Here is an 11,707-nt window from a genome sequence, read left to right on the forward strand (position 1 = left end):
GATGAGACACTACAATTGTAGCCCAGCATTTTCACTCTACACTCAAGACGGTGGTGCCTGCATTAAGTGCCATATAATGCAGTGGTGGTAGTATTGAATGTTCTCCATAGCAACAATCATCAATGATCCCACAGCAGCGGTAGTAAACACAGAAGTGAGGCACTTAGGAACATAATGTTTGCTTTTTAGTCAATTGATAATTTCCTCACCTGTATTTATTCTTCTTTAAATTTAATGCCATGCAGCAATGCAACGGCATCTTTCCTTGAGGTAAGCATGCTGTACCTGGCAGCATGGCAGCTTAGCTAAGTGTGCAAGTTAATACATCCTTCCCATGAACTATAGTTGTCCCTGCTCCATAGCAGGTTGCTTAACGCAGACAGTCCACAGAGAGCACTTTCAGGACACCTCCAGAGACCCCCTAGGGTCGGGCCCAACCGAGCACCAGACCCTGCCCCTGGGGACTCACGACCAGGATCATCCATCCCCTTTATCATGACACTAATGACTATAATGTGTGTCAAGTGGTTTACACACCCTTCTTCCAAAATACCTCCACAGCTGAAAGTACAAGACTGGGGGAGTTACTCTTTCTCCATAAAGATGTAATTTGCACTTCTGTATTACATTTGCTCTACCTGTATCTGGTAATGAAGATTATGTTCTCCCAGTTTTTCCCAGATTGCTGAGAATAGGTGTGCGTGACCGAGTGTGTAACATGCATATGTGCGTGTGTCCATGTAAGCCTCAATAATTGGGCCAGCTCTGCTCTCCCTCGGAGCCCCCGGAGGTAGAAAAACTCACCGTGCCATTACATCCTGCTCTTCGCTCCCTTCATTCAATTTGTCGCACACCTCCTCTTCTCCCTGCAAGTGTTTGCACCTGTGTGTGTGTGTGTGTGTGTGTGTGTGTGTGTGTGTGTGTGTGTGTGTGTGTGTGCTTATGAGTGTGTGCTTATGAGTGTGTGTATGTGGTCATGTGTTGGTTGAGGCTGGTGTGTCCTCATGCATGGTGTGAGTTTGTGTTTGTGTCTGTCTCATAATGAAGCCATATGGCCTGTCTGTTACAATGCAAGCTGCCAGCACTGGGAACTGTGACGCTGGCAGAGCGCTGAGATGATACATGAGTGGCATACTCCTTTCTTCTTCTCTTTCTCCTCTCATCTCCTTTCTTCCTCCTCTCTGTACTTTATTTTCTTTTCCTCTCTGCTCCTCCTCCTTCCTCTTGTTGTCTTCTGCCCATCCCTCTGTCCTCACTTCCCCTTGCCACTCCCCCTTTCATTTCATCTCCTCATATGCACTTTCATTTCTCTTCTGCCCATCTGTACCCCTCTTATTAACCCCTTCTTCTTTCTTCATTTACTGTCCTCCCTACTTCTCTTCCCGTTTTGTAATTACACCCACTCTTCAGTCCTTTTCCTCCTCTCCTCTCCTCTCCTCTCCCTAGTCGTCCACATTCGTCCCTGTTTTGTTTTTCGCTTTCCCCTCCCTCTCTCCCAATAAGATTAAGTGCTGTGAAACAATCCATTTCCACATTTTCCTGTGAAGCCCGGAGAGAAGACTGTGGCCTGACCTAAATTTACATGTTAGGGAGGGAATCTAGATGACAGCACATGGAGGAGGGAGAGAGAGAAAGACCAAGAGATGAGGAGGGGGCGTCTCTGTTCGTCAGGAACTTTCTTTGGACAGTAAGAAAAAAAAATGTATTTCTGTTCAGATGGATAACTTCAAAAGTGAAAACTGTGATTGCCAGTTATGTCTGTAATTTCATTTTCTGAGATAATAACTCTGATCCACTGCCTGAATTACATTTGGTTTTAACAATGTGGATGGGTAATATTTGCTGATAAACATTATTAAAGAAAGTATGAATTTAAAAAAACAACCAAAAAACTAATTATTCAACTTGGTTGGTGTCTAAATAAATCAATAAATAATTGTAATATTAGTATATAAATTATAATGTAACTAAATACATTAATACATACATTGGCACAAAGGCGCACAACAGTTCGTGAAAGACAAGCATCACAATGAGTTATTGCATGGAATATGGTAAGAAACAATGGAAAGTTGTGGCAAGTAATTTTTAGTTGACAATAAGATTTAAAAAAGTATTTTTAATCTGTATGTTAATATATTTTTGACAGTCACTTGCACACAGTAGTTGTTTTGAGTCTCTTGAATCGTTTAGTATATTTTTAGTTTTAACAGCTTGTATATTGAACACATTTATAGTGCAGCATAGAGTTGGAAAAGCAGAGTTTTTTGAGGAATGAGGATACTTTAAAGTGAGTTTTGCAACGGAACAACGTCGTGTAACTCTGAAACAAAACATTTCAGTATTAGCATAGCTGCAATGTTGATTTAGGTTAGTATCATTTCTTTTCTAGGTTGTTATTTAATTTCACACTATTGTTTTCTACTATAAAAATATATGAATCACAACATCATTTAAGTGAAGTTTTTTTTTTATTATTATTATTATTTATTTTTACAATGTTCAATGACCGTTACACAATACTGAAGATCTCTATGTCTACATAGTTAGTTATTGTACATCAACTACATTACTTTATGAACATATCAGGACCGCTTTATAAAGTATTACAAATTTTTAAATCACTTTTGGATACCAAATAATACGGAGAATAATAAAAATATAGCGTATTTTTTTTTAATATAGCATGATATTATTATTGTAATTTGGAAGAGATTTATACATTTTAATTCAATGACACATTGTGTGTCTCAATCCAAATGGCAAAATAGCCACTGATGTTTAAAAATATTAGATAATACCATGAGAAATTGAAGAGTTGCTGTACATTTTGATTTATTTTCCTGAATCATGCTTTTTTCTATTGTGCACTAGAAAGAATATCAACCAAATGAATGACGCTTATCTGTTTTGCAAATGGAACAGCGTATGATTAACTTTTAGTTTTTATTTAGTTTTTTCAAATTGTGTGCTCACACAAGTGGGTCATCATCATATAGCCATCCATTATTTTATTATTAAGTTCAACATAAATTGGCTTGAACCACAGAACTTTCCATGAATTATAATGAGCTTTCAAAAAGAAAAAAACCTGGATTCAGGCACATAAAAAAAGTAAATCATCCCCACATACATACTAGCTAGCACACAAGCAAATCATACTAGCAGGAGTTAGTGTTTGAATTCAAGTGTGGTGACAAATGAATTGATATGATAAACTAATCTTATGCCAAGTAATATCTAGGTATTCCCCATATATTTTTTGTGTGAGGTTTTTTTGTGGAAAGTGACAAAACAATTCAGTAGTATAACTTAATCCAGGAACTATCTCTCTTTTTACTGTCTCGCTTTTTTAAAAATCTGTTCATCTCGGGCTCTCCCTCTTCCTCTATTTTTGTCTGTCCTCCGCAGGGAGCACAGGAGGTAGACTGCTTCTGCATGCATGGGTGTGAGAGGGAGATTCAACACCCCTTCACTTGCTGAAACACACATGGATGGCTCAGTTAGGTGTGTGTTTGGGTGAAAAACACTTCCACAATGGCACGAGACAGTTTGTCCCAGAGTCGTAGCTAAAGAGAGTGGGCCTTCCATTCACTGTGTGTGTTGACTATTTGTCTGTATGACGCTGTGCCTGTGTGTCTGTGCACGTGTATTCTTCTAGCTAGGTGGCATGAGTTAGGCCTCTGTGTTTGCCAGTGTTCCCGTATGTGGGATGGCAGCAGCTTGCGTGATCAGAACAAAGCAAGAGAGCATGACAGAAAATCCCTCAATACCCGGCCTTTAAAAAATGCAGGAGGCCAACGCACGCAGAAGCAAGTAAGGTAAATGTATAAATTATGGACCAAAAAAGTCTGCTTCAAAAAGAGGGAGAGATCCCCCACATGAGGCAGCAAACTTTATTGCATGTGAAGAGTGAGTGGTTGCAGCTGCTGAGTGTGTGCTGGAGTTCCTTTCCTCCGTCTTGCTAAATAATGAGCCGGCACCTTTCTAATAAATGGACCGTGTAGCGCTCTGCTGCCAAATATTTGGCATTAAGCCACAATGGGTTGCGTACAGGTTGGCCGGCACAAAAAAAGCTGTAATGATAAAAGGCATTTTCACTTCATGTTCATTTATTTAGAATTACTTCAAGCAGATTTAGAGATTTAGAGGTTTTGATCTCTCATGTATTGCTTTGTGTTGCTGGCATCCTGAAATCACACTGAAGATTTACACAAGTCAAACATTACCATGAATGTTGTAAAGTCAAGTAATAAATCATTTTATATGCAAGTAATGGTTTACAATATATATAAAAGCAAAATAAAATCTAATATGAGGAAAATATGCATATCCACATATCGCAGGCAATGACAAAATAAATGAAGTACATATTTTTCATGTACTTTAGCAAAAATGAATTCATTGTATTTTTTGTATGTATGTTTTTTCATATTAAATTCTATTTAAAAGTGAGAATATTTTTAATGCTAAATGAAAAGTACCATTTCTTCTGATGACGTTGTTGGTAATTTATTTTACCATTAATTTTATATTAAAATAATTGGAAAGTTACTTTTAATTCTCTCTCTTTAAGAAATGTCAACATCACCAAAAAGTTATGTTTAAACAGCAGAGGAAAGAAGAGATGTAAATTAGATTAAATCTGACGTAAGAAGATGAACAGCATGTCTTTTTTTATGTCAGTTACAGAACATTTTGATTTTTTTGATTTTTCCCCCCAACTATTTACAGAGTTTACTCTTTACTCTTCTCAGAGTTTACTGTGTACAGTTTGGGGAGGTATGAAACATTTTCTTTAAGTTTCTGGTTCAGAATCATGATAAAAAACTGTATATACTGTGTGTGTGGGTAATATATATATATATATATATACATACTTGTGTCTAACTCTACAAAGCACCAGTACAGGGAACACAGTCATGGTTCAAGCTTCGCCAAAGGTGACTACAGGCCTAATGTTTTAAGTTGGAATTTAAATGGGTTTTAATTTAAAGGGAAGTGAAGAATTTCCATATCCGTTTTAGGGTCAAGCAAGTAATTGTATCAACCAACATGTTATATAGCTGACACACATTTTAAAAGCAAAGTCATGAATAAAACAGTGACTATAATATGTTGGAATGAAACACATGCTATTTATCTTTAATTTGGAGACTGTAATTATTATTTTTTTTTATTTTATTTTTTTTGGGAAATTTTGTCCTGATTCTGTAGTGCTATGTTTTAAGGTTGTAATTCAACAGTGTTTATAAATTCTGTAAATGCAAAAGCAAATTTTTTTGAGTCACCTTACAGAAGCACATGACCATGGTTTCATGTCAGACTACCAAATGATGCTTTCCTTTTAAGCACTCAGCAGCTGTGTGTTGTTCTTTGCAAATGTGCAAAAAGTGTGTGTTTTTCATGTGTGTGTGGGAATATTTTTTCGGTTTTATTTGTGTGTGTGTGTGTGTGTGTGCATGTGTGTGTGTGTGTGTTTGTGTGTGTGTGTGTGTGTGAAGTGCACATGCGCATTCAACGGGCTTCCTGGAGTCCTTTTAAATTGTGCATCAAAGCGTAACTAACAAGTCAGCACACGAGTCGGTCCCGGTCTGCCATGACATTGCGTCGTCATCGCTGGGATTTAGATGTCGCCTATCATCTCTCAGGCAGAGTCTGAAAGTCTTCACCACACAGAGTTTGCAAAGTAACATACAGTAGCAATGCACTTTAAGTTGTTGAGACATTCCTAGTGGGGATAAGATGCAGTATCACTTCAGCTGGTCAACCCAAGTCAAACTCTGTTTATGTGTGTCACTTACAACTAAAAAGAATGTGTTACATAAAAATATATATATAAAACAAAGAGGATACAAAAGTAATGCAAACAACCCATAAAAATACTTTAAGCAGATGAAACACGTATAATGCTGCAATATCAAATCAATACACACAAATATCACATTGCATTGTAACATTTTATTACTACTTGTGCATACAGGCTGCCCTGTATTTTGATGTAGCTCTCTGGAATCAATATTAGACAAGTATAGCATACCACCAGATGAGGCACACTGATATTAGACTGTATGTTACAGTGTATATTAAGAAGAGAATGGGAGTTCTCTACAGTATGAGGGCATGACTCATTCAGTAGCAAAGAGCAGCTCACTTACAGTGACATTCACACTGCTACCTGAAGCTGGACACATTTGAAACACACATAAACACTTCATCACGATGTCCACTTCCTTAAATACAGTCTGGAACAGCAGCCCTCCCCTTACTTATTTGTAGGTGCATGTTGCAAAAATATTTGTTTGATACGAAAGGCAGTGAATTATTCAGGGATTATTTAATAATGCAAAGAAGTGAGGGGGAAACTCAAAACCATGGCAGTGGAAGCTGCTCAGCCTGGCTGCCTGGAAGCTCTTGTCACATCTACAGAACATGCCATATGTATTGCCCTGTTTGTTTCTAATTGGCAGCCTACTTCCTAGCCTACTCAGACACACAACCTTCATCCACACCTCATTTTGCACTTACATAGTCCCTTACATATATCCCATTACGGAGCAAAGTAGAGAAAATGCAAATTTGCTCATTTGCTTTTCCCATAAGCTGGAAGTCCCCTGGATGCACCCAGAATAGCACATAACTCAGTAACACTAAGTGCACAGATTGTGTTTGAGTGTGTATGTGAGTGTGTGTGTGCGTTTGCATTAATCTGGGGATCCTGCAGATACCAGCTTGATGCACAGACAAGTGCTATCATTGGAAAACAGCTGCACTTGTCAACAAACAGAGAAGGCCCTAGCAAAATAGAACTAAAGCCAAGATGATATAACATTCCCAAACACACACACACACACACTGTGTCTACTGGGCTGATCTGTTTAGGTGAGTCACCATTTCTTAAAGCAGCAGTGGGTGGTTATGGCATCAGCTTTAAATAGACAGCATACAGCACGGAGTCAATCTGTAGCGTACCAGAGACTGACAGAGAGAGAGAGATGGAGAATAAGACAGGGAAGACAGGAAAACGAGAGAGAGGTTGTGAGGGTGTATTTGAGTTGTGCTGAGTGTGTCGTGCTGAGCTGGAGGGCTAGGAATCATCTCACATCCGTCATGGAGGCTGGTTGCAGGGTCAAACTCAGTGCTGTGGCGAATGGCCCTGTTATCACACAGCTTTACATTCGCTGCGCTGCCTTTACTCAAAGGCAGCAAAACAGGGCTGGAAGACAACCAAAAATAGAGACGCCCAATTAGAACTGCTCCCAAAGCTTTGATGGAATTAGCAATGAAAGGGAGCTTGCATAACCCACCCTCCCAGAAAACGACAAAATGTGCAGACAGCATATGCAATCCTTGTCCTATTTACTGGAAATGAGTCCTGGGTCAATTTTCTGGTGCTGTGAAAAAAATTACATAAACTGCAGAAGGTAACTTCCTCTTTCTTGTTGTCCATTTTTGTAAAACCGTTTTTTGTCTACCGTTATATTAAGTTTGGCACTGTGAGAAATTTTCCAGGAGTTGGTATGTCACCTACCAATATGCAGAAATGCATCCTGGTAAATATCCTCCACATCAGCAGCAGGAGTAGCATGTCTGTCTGTCTGTCTGCCTGAGGCTCTACAGCCTCAAACTGCAGAAGGGAGAAGCTTAATGTTATTTCAACAGGCTACTTTATATATAACACATTTTCTTAAGCCTCCCAGTGCCAAATACTAACAGACACAACACAACAACTAAAGACACCACCAGCATTTTAATTAAATAATGCTTTGTAGAAATCAGATTTATAAATATTGAAAGAGAACATTTGAAATGTATGATGAATGCCTTTAAATTTGCTGGCTTGTGCGCAAAAAAGGACGTCTATGTAAAAGAGTTTTAATTAAAACTATAAGAACTATGAATTTAAGCCTCTCTATCATCTAATGTCAAACACAAGCTAATGACGAATACTAAGCTTTCAGAGAGCTTTTGAATATAATTAGATGAAACAGGCCCTTGACATTTTTCAAAGATGGCGTTGTCAACTATGAAGTTGACTATTTTGAATGCCTGTTTTCCATTTACAAGTTTGTCTTTGAATTTTTGTAAAGGTTTTCTTTGTTTTAGCTTTATAATCACACTTCTCTGAGATCACAGTATGAAGGGATCTTCTTTCATGAGGTGACACTGCTGTACATATACAGCATTATTCTTAGTGCACAAACAAACACACAGTGCCGGTGTAGAGACAGTCTGTCCCCAGGGGTTTGATCATAGCCCAGCAGCCAATTACTCATTTGCAGACAGGAGTGAGTGCCAACAGCAAAAACACATAAGCAATTCAGCCGAAAACAACAAATCTCTTACAATTTTTGGAAAAGCTGCCACATTTTTCCTTAATGACATCACACAGTTTATTTTGGCGTTTCAAATAAAAATGTTTTACCCACACACACACACACACATCATTATGGCCAGTCTGTCAGCTGCAGTGTTACTGGTGAGCTCTGCAAACCCGTGAATGATTGGACAACACCAGACCTTAGCATGACGTCTGCTGGCAGACAGATGCACAGGATCAATCATCAGTGGCTGTGTGCTTTTGATATATTTTGAACAATAACTTTTGCATCAAAGGGCCAATAACTGTTCTTTTAACCAATATTTTTCATCTTTGATTGTGACCATTTTCATTTGACTATCATGGGATATTGAGCTAGCTTAATGTATTTTAACAGTTCCTCAATGGATAAGGTTGTCTTTTTTCAACATTTTTCTAATCCCAATTAAAGATCAAAACCAACAATGAACATATCCTACTAACAAATGTTGGTGGTGTAACCAAACCATTATATATCTTATTCCTCTGTGCCATTGAGCTCCAATGTTGTTCTAAAACAACAAGGCTACAACACATTCAGTGAGCCGCACGGTTTGGTGTCATGTTCCTTCATAATGATGAACATGGGCACCATAGTTTATTTGGAGTTTACCCTAAATATTATACTGCTAACTAACTACTGCAATACTGCACCAGATGTGTGATAATCCACAGCTTAAATCAGACAGGGTTAATATCATGTTGTACAGACTGTCAGATATTCTATGTAATAAAAAGATTTTTCAATGAACAGTGATTAAAAGATACTCATTAAAGAGGCTAATATGGTAAAACAATATATAAGTCTTACCCTCCTAATAACATGACATGGTGAGGTGAAGAAAAGACTGGACAGGCCCAGGCAGAGGCCAGAGACAGAGAGAGAGAGAATTAGGGGGGTGAGAGAGAGAGACAATGGCAATTAAAGGGTTAAGTGTATGCTCCCTCCTGCTCTCTACTGAGCAGACAGAGAGAGAGAGTGGCGGGGGGGGGGTGCTGGTGGTTGTTGGGAGCTTCGCCCTCAGAGTCGGGTGGGTGGTTGGGGGGTCGAGCAAGTTGGGGACGGAGAGCGCTGTCGAGCATGCCTAATCAGACAGGACAGTTCCTGCTTATTATAGAACCAAGGACGGATAATAAAATCTGAATTAAACTGCCAGCTGAGAGCCACGAGAGAACCTCCTCCTCTTCAATTTTTAAAATTGTGGAAACGCTTGACACAGAGGTGGATCGAATAACACCAGTTTGCGTGCAAATACTTACTTAGCGAGCCAGTACTGCCCAAATCTGAGCAGCCGACACCCAGGTGAGCGACACTGCAGCTCCAGCTAATTACACCACATCCCCACCATCCCCCAACCCACATTCGCTCCCCCCACCACTCCCACGCCCCGCCAACTCACCAACTGTCACAATCACCCCCTTGAGTGGGCACAGTTCATTTCTTTCCATTACTTTTCACGAGAGCGGTGAGCGCAATGACAAATTCATGTTTTGTCTGCTGGGAACTGGTAGCAATCACGGAAACACCCGAACACACCCAAACATACAGGAGAGAGAGGCTGAGGAGAGAGCAGCAAGAGTGAGACCGGGACAGCCAAGGAGAGGCTGGCACCTCTGAGCAAACTGCAGCCTTTATCTCTCACGAATTAAGCTCATATGCAGCTGATTTGCATTAGCAAATTACATTTTTTGATAAATATAATGCTGCCTCGTTTAAGTTTTTCAGACAGGATGCGAACATTGAACATAACAAATTTTCACTGCCCAACTTTTTGAACAAACTGTTTGTACCAGGTCTAGTGAGGTTAAGATGTGTTTTAAGGTTACACTAAAGTTGGTCAAATTACTAAATATTAAAACAACACTAGTACACTGCAAAAACTAAAATCTTAGTAGACTAATTATCTTAATTGAAGGCAAAATATACTTGTTTTTTGTCTGACAAGATATTTCTTCTTACCATTTCCCCCAATTTATGCTTTGTTTTTTGTTTTTGAGAGCTCAGTGTATGACATGGGATTCCAAATAGGGTAGTGAGTACTGGAGACCAATAATATGTAGATTTACATTTGAAGGAGGAAACGATGGACATTAAGGCTCACAGTATGTCAGTTACATGTACTGATCTCTTTTTATTCAACTATGCCAAGGGAAATACAGTTTTCCATTGTATTGCACCTTTTAACGTACATATATTTGCTACATATTGCTGCTATATAGACTGGAGTACATGGTAGCGGACATAGTGATCAACCAGAAGGCCACTGTATCCATGATGGTGCATAGAAGTAAGACTATTCATTGCAATTAGTTACCATACATTAATCAACATGGACTCCATTTCATTTGTTTTCTAAAGTTTCCTGAAGGGACATCTTTTGCACATGGTGGTCAATCGAGAAGGGTGTGACCATTACCTAATTTTTAAGAGTAATTGAAAACCCTCTAAAAACACTTCTCACTTTGCTGCAGTGATGTACAACATCACTGTTGGGTGTGGTTACAGGTGCAACAAAGGACCCTGCTGACACCCAACACACCCAACCATACCCATCGGTGATGCAGGTCCACTATATCCAACTTAATGCTTTGCATCAGCCAATGTCCTTGAACAGTATTTGCACCTTGGATGGCTCACAGCTGCAGTCAAAATAAGATTCACATGGTCAGCAAGTGAATCAAGAAGTAAATAGAGAAGCGGGAGTAATAAGTTAAACTCACTTGATCTTTACAAATTCATGCAAGTTAAACTATTGGGCTATAAAAAACACTGAATAGTGCCAACTTAAACAGGCATAGCTCTGAACCCCGGCCCTGATTTAAAATGTGGAATGTGGAAATAATTATGCATCATCAACCTTCTGAAATGTTTATGTTTTCAAGTTGCCTCATGATCTGAATGGATTGATGAGGTCAGTGGCGTGAGGATTTAACCTCCCTAATGACAACTGAGCAGGGGGATGGTAAATATTAGCATTTTGATTTGCTCCAGAAGGCTCCTCAATTTGCTTTCCGAGTCAACCTGGAAGGGGGAAAAAAAAGTTTATCTTGTGATAATACAAAACCAGCAACTCTGCAACAGTAAATTAAATCAAGTTACACTTGAGAAGATGCAAAGCAGTATATTACATTCAAGCTGCACAGTAGCTGCAGTGCAGCAGTGGTGTAACAGTAGTATTCTACGGAATCCTGCAGGTATCATGGAGAAAAATAATTTGTGCTCTCAAATTCATAATTCATGTGCAGACAGTAGTTGACACTTTAAGTTGCAGGATGTCAAAGATATAAAATGCTGTTCAACAGGCAAACATGAAAAATCCAAAGTATTTGCACATATCTCTGTCCAAA

At 39.1% G+C, this 11,707-nt stretch overlaps 1 long non-coding RNA gene across 1 annotated transcript; it reads right to left on the reverse strand.

Annotated features, from left to right (window-relative positions):
* Positions 1–5,849: 5,849 nt before the first annotated feature.
* LOC123974024 lies at positions 5,850–9,938 on the reverse strand. The gene is made up of 3 exons (XR_006825753.1): positions 9,760–9,938; positions 7,532–7,627; positions 5,850–7,216 (listed from the first exon to the last, which is right to left on the reverse strand). It is a non-coding gene; the product is annotated as an uncharacterized LOC123974024 (long non-coding RNA).
* Positions 9,939–11,707: the final 1,769 nt, after the last annotated feature.

The sequence above is a fragment of the Micropterus dolomieu genome, linkage group LG07 (genome assembly GCF_021292245.1).
Source record: "Micropterus dolomieu isolate WLL.071019.BEF.003 ecotype Adirondacks linkage group LG07, ASM2129224v1, whole genome shotgun sequence".
Taxonomy (NCBI): Eukaryota; Metazoa; Chordata; class Actinopteri; order Centrarchiformes; family Centrarchidae; genus Micropterus; species Micropterus dolomieu.